Source organism: Emydura macquarii, unplaced genomic scaffold, assembly GCF_026122565.2.
Source record: "Emydura macquarii macquarii isolate MOO-44397 ecotype Brisbane River unplaced genomic scaffold, CSIRO-AGI_Emac_v2 contig_1253, whole genome shotgun sequence".
Taxonomy (NCBI): Eukaryota; Metazoa; Chordata; order Testudines; family Chelidae; genus Emydura; species Emydura macquarii.
Window position 1 is genome coordinate 72,142,864 of NW_027131390.1, and position 14,023 is coordinate 72,156,886.

General features: G+C 39.3%; 1 long non-coding RNA gene across 1 annotated transcript in view; it reads right to left on the bottom strand.

The window, feature by feature from the left end:
- Nucleotides 1-13,653, bottom strand: part of LOC137154148 (uncharacterized) — a 28,242-nt gene extending 14,589 nt beyond the window's left edge. Inside the window, exons 1-2 of the long non-coding RNA XR_010920111.1 lie at nt 13,569-13,653; nt 2,038-2,137 (exon numbers count right to left, since the gene is read on the bottom strand). This is a non-coding gene — a long non-coding RNA (uncharacterized lncRNA). The remainder of the gene's footprint in view (nt 1-2,037; nt 2,138-13,568) is intronic.
- Between the last annotated feature and the right edge of the window lie 370 nt (nt 13,654-14,023).

Here is a 14,023-nt window from a genome sequence, read left to right on the forward strand (position 1 = left end):
TATTCAGGAAATTAAATCCCTTACAATAAGTAAAAGGACACCACAATAATCTGCCTATATGCAGAGTTGGATTTAGTCCTCAATTTCAACAAGCTTTCATTAAAGGTGGCTAAACAAACATCTCAGCATCTATCCACTCCACTAGCCATCTCATATTCTTCAACTAGCTTTCGTCTTTGTTTCTTCAGATAAACCCTCCAATCTTACATCATTCCCCTAGGGCAAACTTTGAAGGTCAACTAATTTAACAGAGTGAAGTTTAATTTGCTGAAGGAGAGGATTATTAATTTGTTCTAGTTTTTTTTGTTGATCTTCCAAATCTCCTACACACTTATACATCTGCAGCTTACCTCCTGTGAACTAGTGTATATGTTTTTCAAATCCCTAAAATATATTGGAAAATAATATTCATCGCCTCTTCTGGATATTTTGTTTTATTTATAAACAGTGTTTTAAATTCCATTCTTTTGTACTTGTAGCCAGATTTCCCCATCACAACATCTATTGCTGGCAATGAACAAGTCATAAATGTCAGCACCAAGAAGTTCATTTTTTCATGGCAAGTCAGAGAGCGAGTAGAAGAGAGGCAGTTCTACACAATCAAAAAGTGATACTTTTGGAGATTCAGTGGGCCAAAATTGAACCCTGGTGAGACTTTATTGACACAATAAATTTAGAGCATAGTAGCTTGTTGTTTATTATTAATGTCACACACAGAAGTGTAGTAGTATGTACTTTTCAGATCAGATAGTTTCTATTCCAAACAGCCTACAGTCTTAGGCCCCACAAATGCATAGTGGTCCACCCTAGAATATCTGATTGCAGAATCAGAGCTTTACAAGCAATGCAGTGAGTAAGAAACAACAGGGGGCACGGGATGAGGAAAAAACAAGCATTTTCAAACGTGTACATGCTTATGTTATTATATCCCTTTCTCCAACCTTTGGAGGTAGTTTTTCTTACATTGTCAGCTCTCCGGGGCAGGGATCATGTCTTTGTATGTGTTTAAACAGGACCTAGCACAATGGGGCCCTTTCTTTACAATAAGAATATTACAGTAACAAGGTTAATTACAGTATAGTGGATGCACCTCTTAATGGTGCCAGTAAAATGAATTCTTTATAGTAAATTAACTCACTTCATGTGCGTAATTTAAGAAGGGGCTAAAAAAAAAAAAAAAAGGATCATAACCTCAAATCCCAGAGACCCTAAATAATAGCATTATCCACAACACATGTCAAACAAATAATTAATGTTTTGGCTTTGGAAAATTGTCCAGGAAATTGGATGCTCAATGAAAGTTTGCTGGTGTTTGATCTTTCTGGAAGAACCCATCTATTGCTGCATACACAATGCAGCTTTCTAGCACTGCATATCTTGTCTAGGCCTAGGGACGGTTACATCTATTTACATCATTCATGAGCCACCAAAGCTATTTTTAACTGCAATTTCCTAATGTATGCACTATGTCAGCAAGCTCATCCCCTAGCCCTGAGGCTATTGGTATGGACCAAAACTATGTCTCAATCTCAAACAAAGCAAAAAGCGCAAAAAAAATCACAAACCAGATGTAATGCTACACGCTGGTCTTATTACTATGGTCTCTGAAGGTCCTAGAACATTAACCACAGGAGAGCTGGAGTTATAATACTGCTGATGCCACTGCTTCTTTTGCAGTACTGCTGCTGTGTATTCAGCAAAAGAAGAACTACTGAAGAATAGCATGGTATTGATGATGAATGACAACTTAAAATAAATTGGTTCTATAAAAGGCTCACAATCAGGTAATTTAGGCCCACACATTAATGAAAAATAAGGTTTTAAAACATATTACAAATGCTTTCATGAATAGAAAAAAAATCAATTAATAGTTTGTTTGAATTTAAATATTCCCCGGTACTCTGCAACACAAAAATTGCAGCACTAATTTAGTTCACTGACATGAGCAAAACAAAAAAAAATTGCCACAGTAATAAATAAACGTGAACTACTCTGTTTTCACGTGGAAGTTAGATTTCTAAATATTCAGGTTCGTACCTTGACTAGCATGCAGTTGATAATGAAGAGTTAGTTCAGTTTATCAGATCCTTCTTCTCGAAGACTGGATAACCACCAGGGTTAATCATGCTGACAAATTCTACAGAAGGAAAAGGACTATTCTATTACCGTTTTCTTCAGAACCAAGAACAATATTTTCTGCCTGTCACAAATACCAAACATCATCAATGTTTTCTACTTTGAGTTGACAGACATGGCCATTTCTGTGAGCTGTTTGCAAGTCTTACACTCATCCTGCATGCAAAAACACAGATGTTGCACAAAAATCTTTTTCATTTCAATGAACATTTTGAACCAACATTTTAGAGTAACAGCAGTGAGATATAAATGGCATGTGAAGTGAAGAGAATATGCCTAAGGATTCTTCCATTTGATATCCCATTCTGCTACTTGAATCATATTTAGTTCAAATGTAGCCAAAAAGATCAAATATATGAATTAGCAAACAAAGTTTGCTAGTCATTATTTGCTATCCATGCTGTATGATTGATCATTGACAGTACATGGTGCTATCTGAATACCGTCTAGAACAGCACTAAATGACATGATGGACAGCTGTTACATGTAGCTTGTTTTTTCTCTGATCCTCTTCCCAGGGAGAAAATTGTGTGCAATGTTTTGTTTTGTTTCGGTAGGGTTTTGTTCAATTTACATGCTCTGTGTTTATGTTAGAGAATGCAGGGCAGCGTACCTTGCACTTTGAAATGGAAGGTGGTGAGGTTTGTGGTGGTAGTTACTTCACCAACCCCCAAGAAAGCCAGCACATAAGAGCTTTAGTCTTATGGTACAAAGTTTCTTTGTGCCTGAGGAGCAGATCTGTAGGCCACAGTCCTCATCCCTGAGCTGTAGGTCTTCTTTCTGATATCCTGGACCAAGGCCACTGAGTGCCTTGAAGATAAGGACCAAGACCTTGAACTTGCCTCAATATTCTATGGGAAGTCAGTGCAAACAGCAAAGGATAGGTCTGTTGTGCTCATGGTAGACCATGTTTCTGAGGAAATGAGTTGCTATTACAACTCCTTCCTTTCTGGCCTTACTGGAAAAATCTCTTGTGTAGCATATTTCTTTGGTTCTGACAATTGCATCTGCTTTGTACCTCAGTCTGCTGCTTCATATTCCACAACCACATTGTGAGCTTCTTTTCAAGCAATATGTCCATTTTAAAATTGCTCTTGGCTTCTTATCATTGTCCATTTTTATTTAATTGATTTTATTTCTACATATGCATCCGACTGCTTTACAAGGTAGAAAAATACTGGACTTCTTGCTATTCTGGTCAAAGATCCTGGGGCATTTTCTCAAAATAGGACTGATAGTTCTAGTGTTTTGACCACGTACAACTTTGGTTAACTACATTTTATCCACTGTACCTTGTGTTCTCCACTCTCCAGTTTTAGATTGTTGTATAGTGTTGCTGAGTACTGTTTAAGCATTTTGCTGCTGTCTACTCAGAGCTTGCTTCCTGGTGGGCCGTGTGTGTGCTCAATAAATTGACGGTATTATTAATGCAGTAAATGTCTATCCAGACAGGATGGCTATGTTTTTTTTTCTTTTAACAGAATCTATTATTCCTTTCTGTTTCCAAATAGCAATGTCATATATATTGAAGAGAACAGTAATTTTTAGACACAAAGCTTGAGTTATATGGTGGTGCTGTATTGGCTTGTTCTATTTAGTAGTAATTGTAGATGGAGACTTACCACTTAGATTTTCCCATGAATCTGAAAGCATTTGTGTGTTCTCTGTGACCAAAGTGTAGCAGTTCAGCATATTTCAGTCACTTATATTTGCTCTCCATCACACACAGAAAAGTTGTCTTTCTAACTCTTGGTTTCATTAAAAAGCTTTTAATGATCAACACACAAGATAAAGGGATCAGATTCCTGTATGACAGGCACTACAGCAACATGGAAATCATGAAACCCCACAGAACTGTAACTGTGTAGCATGAGAAATAGTCTGTATCCTGCCCTTGGGTTTCTAGTGTGTTATAGTAATGGAACATACCATCATTCTACATCTACTCTTTATACCTACTTCATTTACTAACACGAGCACAAGCAGGTCGTGATTAGAGTATATAGGTATGGAAAGACATTCTACCAGTTAATGTAATGAAGCAGCATAATTCATCCTTTGTTCTCTGCAATATGTAGAGGGAAGCAAATGTGCATTAATCATGCAGAAAGCAGAAAAGGGAGCTGTATGGAAAGGGAGAGTGATATGATGTGTACCCCTTCCCCAGCCTCATATAGCTGGCAACAGGGTCACCTGTTGAATAATGTATATTTTGACATACATGTCAATTGACAGGTAGTGCTGACAAAAAGGGGGATGTTAGGGAGCAGCCACTTATCAACAGAAAGGCATGATCAAAGTGTTATTACATTTAAAAGGTAAAGTAATGCTGACTCCAGGGGCGTGTGCAAGGAGGGGCAAGCAGGGGCATTACTACAGGTGTCGCGAACTAAATGAAGCTGTTCTGTCACATGTCCATTCACTGCACTATACTTTCATTTCTGAGGCTGCTGCATTTCAGTGGTAAGTGAAATGATCTTTGTGTATGCTGTACAGTGCAGGGACTTCTTAATTCTGGAAGACTCAGTATATACAAAATAAATCATTGTAAAAGTAAATGAGCTAAACTTCACAGATCTTGCTTTGACAAAACTCCCATTGAAATCCATATTGAACACTGAAACCAGTGGGAGTCTTAGCAGGTAAGATCAACAGGATGTGGGTCAACATATTTGAGAGAGGAGACTGGAGCCATATGGAACTAGACATGTTTTTGTTCCTTCTGGATAGAATTTAGTTTTTTGCCAAGTCTTCTCCATGATCTCTTTGTATTTTAAATAACTAGGATAAATCCAGCCCCTGGCATGTCTGCAGCGCAGATCCCAGCTAGGGTTATATGGCTCAGCAGGGCCCAAATCAGAAAATCCTAATCAGATCCTGAGTGTTGCCCAAGCCACCAACTCCCATTCCCTGAAAACATTTACCACCCTGAGTATTAAAATACTTAGGGTCATCCCTGTGTATATGTACTTAAAAGATACACTGTGCCTGCCTCTTTCAGTACAGCAAGAAAGGGTGTAGAATGAATTCCTCCCCAGCAGCCTATTGGCCAAGGAGAAGGAATATAGGTGCACCTGGCCCAGAAAGACTGAACGGATCCACGTGGCTTAAGAAGACTGTCCAAACTAATAGCTTCAAACTGGAACCTAGAAGAAAGTCCTAGTGCTGTGCAACAGGGACAGGAATCTTTCCCAACGCTATGTGAGAAGGACACAGCTGCCGCCCTGAATCCCCTTCCAAAGCCTTTCAACACTCCACAAAGTCCAGATCTTTATGACACAAGGGCCTTAGTCTGGGCTCTTCTCTTCCCACACAGGAAGAGAAGGGGCACTAGAATTTGTGGAGGCCATCTCAAGAGAGGGCAGGGCGATTATCTGCATGAGCTCCCTGCCTCCTAGGACCTGAGCACAGAAGTGTGTGCACAGAGCTGATAGCCTCCATCCTGCGCCCAGGCCATCCATACTGTGTAAGAGAAGGTTGGCCGTAGCCTAAAGCAGTTTGTTTTTAGAAGGGCTGATGCTGGAATGAAAGTAAAGTCTAAGACACACAATGCGAGCTAATTGTTTGGGTACAGAACCCTCAGCCCTGTTGTGGTGTGGCAGGCACTTCCATAGCTAGCCTTGTACGGTGGGAGTGGAAGAGGGTAGCAGTGAAGGCCTGCTGCTTGGCTACTGGGCTTGAACATAAGCTATGTAGATTTGTGCTGTTCACCTACCTCTAGGCCACGCCCCTGTGCGAAAGCCCACAGAGGAGAACAAATTAATTCAGTGACTCCAGAAGAGCTCTTGCACATTGCTCCCCAAACCCCAGCTCCTGGTTTCCAGGACCCGTAGGGGTGAATCAAGAAACAAAACAAAAAGCAAGCAGAAACCGGGCTCTATGCTCCACAGTTCCCAGTCACAACTCTTCCTCTAGCTCCCCTCCCTCAAGCCATGGTGGAGCGTTGAGGCCAAGAGCTGCGCTATCAATGGCTGCCATTCCACTACCACACTCTGACCACCCGGCAGAACATAGGAGCTAATGCCACTTAAAGGAACATGCACTTTCTGCTAGACTTACTAGTTCTTCCACAGTCCCGCAAGGGATGACACTGCTTAACGTCACTCATGTTTTCCATCCAGACCTTTGGCCACGTATTTTTGTAGGGGGAGGATGATGGCTGCATGGAATAGGGCATCCAAGGTAGTCAGCTTTTCTCTTCACGCAATCCTCATGGAGCTTTGTTTTGCTCATGTTTATATTGCCAAAAGTAAAGGCAGGGAACATAGGGGCCAAAGTCATTGTCATAACTGATCACATCATTGATCCACCTAGTCTATTATTCTGCTTGTGGCAATTGCAGTTACTTGATGCTGCAAAAGAAGTCCTCTGTAGATTTGTATTTGGCTAATTTTCAATTCACAAAAATGTTACAGACGACATTTATCATCTTACATACTTTCAGTTTATATTGAATAAGGCCATAAAAATGATTAAGTGTAAATATAAAAGAAAGTCACAGGAAAATCAGTTCTGACAGATGTTCACTAGCCTGATACACTAGATATTACTTGCTTAGTTGTTTTCTCTTTTTACCACTAGCTGGCAGTTAAAGGAAGTCAAAGAATGTTTTCCTTATTACCATTATACTAAATATCACCATTGTTTATTTCAATTTCAGTTCCTTTCCTTTTTCGTTCTTACCTTGATTTTTTTGTCATGATTTTATTTTGCTTGCTTTTGGTTTTATTTATTTTTTTTTTTTTTTTACAAAAGCTGCTTTTAAAGTGCTTTATATTTAAAGCAGATCATAGGAAACAAACCTAACTAAACAATATCTATCTCCCTGAAAATACTGTACTGTTCAGGAAGGTAACATGGAATACACAAGCTATTCACACTCAAAAGTGCTACAATAATATACAAAACATACTCATTTGGAACATTCTAAACCTTGTGCTGGTTGTATGTTAAATTTTTAACATTTACTTTTAAATATTTATTTGGAATTTTGGGCTACATCTTTTCAAAGACTGAATTAAGAACTCAACTGATCAGTTTTAATGATATGTTGCACCACAATCTTTGAAATTTGACACTTCTTTGGATCAGATAGACTTTGAAAAGCAAGAAAGTCTGAATTGTTGAGGTTTTTTGGTTTTTTTGCTTTGCTTTTACCAAAATCTCTGGGTATATATTTCTAAATAATAACATAAGTTAATATTTCAAGATAGTATTTCTAGTAACACTTTTGCTGCTTCGTTTTGTCTCCAGCTGCCAAGAGAAATTTGAAAAGTATCATACTCACTATTCAAACTGATAACATGTGAGAGGTCCAGAAGAAACTGTTTGTAAAATTTCTTACACAATATGTCTTGGAGTGCTGCTTTGTGTCATGTTATGCATTTTTATGTCCTAATCTGACATTATGAGATTACATGATATATTTGATCTTTAAACAAGTATTTCTTTAAAATGTTTGGCAGACTTATAGCACTTCAGGTATTATTTTTTATTATGGACAGATAAGTTAAATCTGCAAACAATTTAATGGTCATATATCTCTACCCTTGTCAAGTCAATCCTCCCAGCAAGTGTACTACAGGCAGGAGGAACAAATTAATAGGCTAATCCTTCACGGTGCTAAACACACTCAACTCGCATTGGTTTCAAATGGGAATTGAAGTCTCTCAGCACTTTGCAGGCCTGGCCCTCCAATTAGCTTACTTTACAGTCTCAGAAACACAGTATGTTCGTCTTTCCCGAATGTATTTCAGGACTAGAGCCATCCTTTAACTTTGCCTGCCTGAAATCTGAATAGGAGCTATGCAGTTTTAGAGCAAAATGCCTCCACATGATTCTCAGCTCCAGTTTTGGCTGACATTTTTCTTTCAGCTGAGAATTCTGACCTCAGCTCCTCTGAGTACAAGATAATGTGGTGTTCTCATTAACACCTTACCGCTGTTTCCAAATAAAGTACCGCACACTACCATTTACTTTACCAATGTCAGGCAAATCAAAAAGATTTGAGGGGGAACACTCTTGACACGTGAATTCTAGAAAATAAGTACTTCCTTGCTTGAAGAGATGGAGGAAAGAATAGGACCTGGGGTACTCACATCCCAGCATTACTAACATTAGCCTTAGTAATACTTCAGCTAGATTGTTTCAAGAGGGCTTGAGCAAACTGTATGCCTTCTTGGTGAGAACATGGATGTTTCATCTCTGCAACCAGGATGTCTAGTTGGAGAACGTTTGCAGTGGGCTGGTTGGAAATAAAGATTTAGAAGCCAGGATGATGCTACATCCTGATTTAAACTGATTTACTCTGTAACCTAAAGGGAATCATATCACCTCTTTCTCACTCTATCAGCACATATAAAAACCTGATAAAAAACAAAATCACACCAAACACCAGCTACTCGGCCTCAGAGACGTTTTCCTACATGTATAGGCTTTTGTTTAAAAGGTATAAGCGGGACAGCTGCCATCTCAGGAAGATGCAGATTCCCATGTACTGTAATGATTAAAATATTCCTTTCACTCCCCAAAGCCTTCATATTTATTCACTTCTCCCTGAATGTTCATCACTTATTTCTGCGTGAGGAACAGGCAAGTGACTCTACACTGAACCGACAGCCAAGATGCTCCATAAATCAGTGGGGCAGGATATTCTATAACAGTGATAGGGTGCTTCCATTCCATCTCTGCACAATGTGCAGCAGTAGGAAAACCCAGGAAGAGCACAGAAAACAATAATGGGAACAAAATTCACCAAACCCAGAATGCTCCATATCCTTGCCCCATCTCCGCTCCATAAGCAGCATCTTTTGGGTGGGCTTACCCGCTGAGCAGATAAGGTGTGCTAACATGGAGCAGGGGCAGAGAGAGTCAGGTGCCTGGCCACCTAAGAAAATGGGAAGGAACATGCATGACTACAAGGCTGTGGGTTGCACAGCGTTCCCCCAAGGCCTCCGCAGGTGCACAAAGGAAAATAGCCCCAGGCTGCTTTAATGTATGCAGGAAATGTATTGTAGAAAGGGGAACATGTACAAAGGGGTTGTGGGAGTGAATGGAAGGTCAGCACCAGAACAGTAGGTCCATTACTAAGGGAACTACGAAACAGAAACCAACCACACCAAGTCAGAGTGCGCATGAGGACTGTGGAGATCCTGTGTCTCAAGAGACCTCAGAGCACCACCTTGCCAGCAGGAGGAGTGGGATGTTCAAAATGCAGGATCCAGATCTGAAATTTGCCGCTTGTTGGGCCTTTATCTAATACCAATCAAATCTATGAACACCGTAGCTGTATGTGAAGTTTCACTTCTTGGAAGCCATTGATAGCACCAGGGGGATGACATGTAAAGATGTCCTACTTTAGGTGTATAGAAAAACAAATGCCACATTCTAACACTGGCCATTTAAACATGTTCATTTCTTCAGGATCTTTTACATTAGAGTCACAGAAAGAATATTTTAAATGTTTCTCCATTGAAAAGTAGCTTTTTGCTACGTAGGTATGTTTCATAGAACCACCCACATAATGCTTATGCTCTAATAGCAGATTACTAGTGAAACAGCACTTTGCTGTAATAGCAGATTGGTGGTGAATACTGATGTTAAAAGCTGTTTTTAACATTTAATGAGTATGAAGTAGAGCTGAGTGAATAATGGGACAATGCCTTCGTGACCACGTTCACTAAAGCAGATTTCAGGATTTGATTCAACCCTGCTTCTCATCCCATTTATCTGTTTTTTCTTGAAAGTTCAGGTTTACTTCATATACACACTTAGGGAGGAGCGTCTAATTCATGCAAATACTTGTCAGCATCAGGAGTCTGATATTCACACCAGAAGAGCTGGCATATACATTGTGGCATATATTGGCTTTGTCTGTTTGACTGTGAGGGTGTTAGGAAGCAGGGAGACAGCAAGAGAGTTAGAAAGCTAATGATCACATCACAAACAAAATGGAGATGGCACAGGCAGCAGTGTGGAGAAGGTCAAAAGAAAGTCAGATGCTCCTACAGCAGACTGATCTCTTGCTTGGAGACATTTTAGCATGCCCCAGTTCCAGAACATGTAATAAGGTTCGAGTGGTGTGGCCACAGATACATTAGTACATCATGTACCTATGCAATTTGTGTCAGGCCTGCCCAATTTATCACAATGATACCAACTCCTCATCTATGGCGTGAGTGTATGAACACGTGCACATACACATCTAATTTCCTTAAGACAATTTTAGTGGCTTTGGTTCTTGAGATGTAATATCTCCTCCTTTCAGGAGTCCTGAACTCTCAGCAACACTACACTCAAAAAACAAAGGAAGCCTCTCAGTAATCGTTTCCTGATTTGTTAAATGACTCTGAGCTCTTACAGAAAGTTTACTAGAAGGGAAACTTTAAAAAAATGGGTGGTGGAAACCCTCTTATTAGTTACTTACTATGCTTCAGTGCTGTTTCGAATACACAGGATCATATAATAGTTTATTTCTGTATTTATTTTAGCACCGGTAACAATGCCTTTAGTTAAAGTTGCCTGACATTTTCTACCTTGTTTTGGTTGCTTATAACTTTGCTGAGCTTTAATAATTTGAGCTGAAATTTTCCTTGCTGAATGTCTGCCTCAGGCTGATTTTGTTATTATTATTAGTTTCAGCTAAAATGTTTCAGCCATTTCTGAAAGTCAGGTTAGTGACAGATGCATTCTTTTGCCCATGTTAAAAAATTTCTTCCAGCTTTTTTTTGTTGAGAAGCTCTTGGGCCTCCATTCTGAATTAAATTTGACAGAGAAGACAGCCTGGTGTCAGAGATACGCTTTTTCTGTCCCCTTGAAAATCTACCCAAAGTTGGCTAAATTTATAAATCTAAAAAACCCCACACTTCAGTTTGCACATGCTTAGTAGAGGGCTGTAAGAATTTGGCAGCTAAATTCTCCAAAGATTTCATTCGCAATGAGCATGATCCAGCCCTTCACAACTGCTACATGCTGACAAGACTGTGCATCCATCATCCCACAGAGCAACTGAGCATGCTTCATATTAGGGCTGCAGGGGCTGAGCAGGATTTTCCCTGCAATTGGTGTTCTCAGGGGCTGTTGTGGTACTGGACACAAGAAGAGAGAGCAGGGAGATGGTCTCTCCTCCTACATTCCTAATACCTCTCTTGCTGTGGCCCAGGCAGTGAGAAGGGGAAGGAGGAAACACCTGATTCACATGCAGTGGGATGAGAAATGGGTGGAGAGTGGGAAAGGAGTTTGCAGGAACCAGAGTGTGAGGAGATGCCAGGGGCAAGAGGTGAAGGGCAGGGAGAAGCAGAGGGGGAAGGGTAGTCAGGAGCATAGGAGAAGGGAGATAGAAGGCATAGGATAGAGAGTTGAACAAGAGCAGAGGGAGACATAACCATGATTCAACTCCAAAGCACAGATCATCCTGTGCACAAAAAGAGGCTGGGGTCCTGTGGAAAAAAAATAGGCTGTGATCATGCAATTAAAAGGTGCGTCATAATACATAAACACAAGGGGTGAATTAAGGTTGCACAGGCAACCTTCACCAAGACATCGGCCTTGCAATCTTAATGTTTTTTAACACACTTTTTTGGCTATAATTTTAGCATCTGGTAAAGGCACCTAGAACACTGTCTACAGAAATCTAAATAAATAAAGTAGGTAAATATTTTTGAGATTCCATTAAGTGCAGGTAATTACTGATTTCAAGGCATAAACTGATACCCATCCACAAGGATCACAAAGGAATTGTTTCCCTCTTTGTACAGCACTGAATAGTTGACTCAATTAATTATGGGAGGTTTTTGTACCTTGTTCTGAAGCAGCAGGAGCTGCCAGAGACAGGATGCAAGACTTGCCATTACATTTGGTATATAGGGTTTGTAATAGCTTAAATACATATACCTTTCTCTGCTCTGATTATTTCAGTGAATTTGATGACGATAATTTGAAATCCTAGATCACCTTCGATCTGAAAGCATTAGTTCAACATTACTAGATTTAGCCCCTGATATATCGATATTTTCACCTCCATTTTATAGATGGAGTAACTGAGACACAGACAAGTGAAATAACGTGGTGAAGAACATTTTTAACCATCATTCAGGCTTTTGCAATCTTTCCTTTCAAAAGGTAAAGGCATTAAATCATCTTGTGGCCTACTTTCTAGCAAAATTTTATTTACAGTGAAAGACCACATTTACTTCTAAATCTCAGTCCAGCAAAGAATTGAAACATATGCATAAACTTAACTATGTGGAAATTAAGCACATGCTTTAAAAATAAGGATAGACCATTGAAGAGGTGCCGTTCATTCATTTTATTTTGTTTTTGTAATTCAATAACTTAAAAATAAACACTAAAAAGAATTGTTTTAACATTTTCAGCAGAAATAATAATTTCTGAGACAGAGACATTCCATGTCAAGTAAATAATATAGCTCAAACACACCATATAGACTCAAACCAGAGTTACTGAGTGAAGTTCTTTGGTCTGTGTTATATATCAAACAGATCACACAGAGGGTGACACTAGATAGTCATAATGGTCCCTTCTGGCCTTAAAAAAAAAAAAAAATCGATAAAAGTTTCATCCCAGAGTGACTGTAACTAAAAAATAAACTCATAAATATAGGGCTTCTTAATGAACGCAAAGGAGGGCTCAAGCGTGCCAAGGTTAGTGGATGCAGTTTGAATGAATCTCTCTTTTTTAAAATAACATTTTTCTTCTGCTTACAAATAACCCAGAAAGCCAAATCTGGCATATAGTCAGTGAAATTTACATTAGTGTTTTTAACGTTATCTTTTCTCTATGTAATCCACTGGTTTAAAATGTTGAAATGACAGCTAACAGTGTAATATAGGTTATCTTGCTCATACAGACATTTGATATGATTAAGTACCTCAATGTACTTTTTCTATATCAGTTTTAATACTTCCACTTACAAAGGTTATTATTTGAAATCTAAAAGGGTAGGGTTGTCTTCCTGAAAACAGGATATCAATTATAACTTTCTTTTGTTGAATGAGCAGTGACGTTTCCTGAGTGGAGTGTGTTGGATTGTACACATATGTATTCAGGGAGTTTCTTCTTATGTGTGAGAAATAAGTTCTGCTTCTAACTTTCCAGATGTTTTTAACAGCAGAGGGACAACGTGAAATATTATTAGGAAGCAAGTAGCCTAGTATGCCTCCACAAAGCAGCAGCTCAAAGAGATTGTGAACTTTTTTGTGACATTTTTAATAGAGTGGTCTTTGAGAAAGAACATAAGGCCTAGAGAGCTGGATTGTGAAAGTGTTAAGTAGGTGTTCACTATTAGTATTAACATTCTCTATTAAGTCCTAAAGAAAAAAAAAAACAAAGTAGAAACCAACTTCAAGGTTTGCTTTTCTCTTTCCCCTTGCCTTTATTTTGAAATGATAGAAACAACTGATAGATATATTTACCTTAGGGAAACACAGGAACGAACTTCTTTTAGAGCTGAGAAAAATTGCTGCAACAGCAAGCTGTGAGACTCCATTTTGAGTCAGGTGGAGGGGGTTGATGGGCCAGACCCTGTTGCTGGTGGGGCTAAATGCCTGACTCAGCAGACAGGTTCACTCTATTTTAGCAGCATAGTCTCTCTTATCAGAAGAGTTTCCCTGCCCTAAATCTAATTTGGGAGCCTAGATTAGTTAGAAATGCTCATTTTGTTTTTGGAATTTAATATAGTCTGGGGGCATTGTGTAGCTCAGAAGTTCATTCCTGTTTGACAGCATGGATTCGCTCTGAAGCAGGCTCCAACTTGTGAGTGTAAACTTATGGTTTAGCTCTGGAACTTTTTCTAGCTTTAGGAGCTTATGCCAGTCCTGGGAACTGCTAGATTTCTCACATCCTCCAAGTGCAGTGTGACAACATTTTT